The 1,679-nt window shown below is 30.3% G+C and overlaps 1 protein-coding gene across 2 annotated transcripts in view; it reads right to left on the reverse strand.

Annotated features, from left to right (window-relative positions):
- LOC117172952 (chymotrypsin-C-like) overlaps positions 1 to 1,679 on the reverse strand; it is a 21,769-nt gene that overhangs the window by 2,255 nt on the left and 17,835 nt on the right. The gene's annotated exons all lie outside the window — the stretch shown is intronic.

A 1,679-nucleotide genomic window follows, 5' to 3' on the forward strand; every position in this document is an offset into this window, starting at 1 on the left:
AAAAACTAATTTAGTTTAGTTCAGCATTATTTTTGCATGGCACCTAGGGCTGCGCAGTAGTTTTTTAATCTTCTGCCAGAATGCCGCCTTACGTGTCTACAAAAACGTATGATGTATAATAATAATAATAATAATAATAATAATAATAATAGATCTTTATTATGTTCCACGAGATATGTACATTAGCTTACAGAAAGAGATAGGCGAGTGGACATAAAAGGCCGAGGTTCAGCCTTAGCTGCTTTACAACCTAACCTTCTATGGTATGGTACTTGAAAAAAAATTTGTAATTAAGCTTGCCCACGAATCTTCCTCCAATGTTCCCTCAATATTTTAGACAAGCTTCCAGGAAGATTCCCATGGCAATGGTCCCTTAATCTTGCCTGGTAATATTGCCGCATGGCGGACATTGTCTTATATGGGGGAAGCTTGCCTAAACCTTGGAATTCAAGCTTCCAAACCTTGTATCCCAAGGTTTAGGCCAGCTTGCCACAAACTCTTGTATTATCTGGGCAGTATGAATATAAACAAGGTTCTTATTTTATACAAAAAAACCCGTTGGAGATACAACCATGAGTGATGAATAAGTTAACAAATTAAGTTTCAGTAATATATTATTTTCGCTTATGCACATTTATGTTGCAACTTTTTGACTGTAAAAATTGTAGGTGGATGCATTTTTCGGTTAAGCTTTACATTTCGCTTTAACAGTACTCTCTAAAACCATCAAATGGTTCAATCTACATAATTATATGTAGACATGAAAAATAGTTCTGTGTTAAATAAGCATTCCACAGTAATTATATAATTTTAGTTTGTAATATGTGTTACCTAACATTAGGAGTTCAGTTTGATCTGTCTCATATTCAATACACGGATGACGAGCGAATTGGATGTCAACTATAAACTTGGTTTTTTAATTCGGTTTAATTTGACTTAGTATTTAATGTTCAACAATAATTAAGACTATTGAATTTCCTAGTAACGTTTATATGTAGATTTTTTGACCAAGAATAAAAGCAATTTTAGGGGGGAAAATCACTAGAAGAGTATTTATAACAAATTTATAGAAAAAAGCATTTAAAAATTGAATTGGTGAATTTCCAGTTCAGTTATTATAGTTATTTTTTGTTTGTAGTAATTGTTTGTAGGATATCATGAATTTATTTTTTCCTGATCTGAAACGATAACAGTTGGCAAAGGTTTTTCAGGTCATTTTAATGCAGCCTTATCAATGTGACATTCCAGAGAAGTTTGCATGTGGAAAACGTGATTGTTTTTAAATGATCAGGTAGTTTATTCTTATTAAAATAACTAAATAATATTGATTTATGCGAAGTGAAATAACCATTGAAATGTTTAATAGTTATATTTCCATTTCATTTAAATTTGAAGGACGATCCATAAATGCACATAACCTCCAAATTAAATAATATTTAAGATAGTTTATAAAGTTGAGAAAAATGACCACATTATTAAATACTGAAATTTGGAAGAGAACCTTTGTGTTATTTTTTGACAAAATAGTTCAATATTATAATTGTTTACTTAAAATGAGTCATTTATAGTTTCGGGGGTTTTTGTAGGTAAATTAGGTGTTTTCTTAAGACCTAAATGTTAAAGCAATAGATATTAAAAAATTCTGCATTCTGTAATATTCTTCAAATTAGTATGATATA

Source organism: Belonocnema kinseyi, chromosome 5, assembly GCF_010883055.1.
Source record: "Belonocnema kinseyi isolate 2016_QV_RU_SX_M_011 chromosome 5, B_treatae_v1, whole genome shotgun sequence".
In the NCBI taxonomy this organism is placed as follows: Eukaryota; Metazoa; Arthropoda; class Insecta; order Hymenoptera; family Cynipidae; genus Belonocnema; species Belonocnema kinseyi.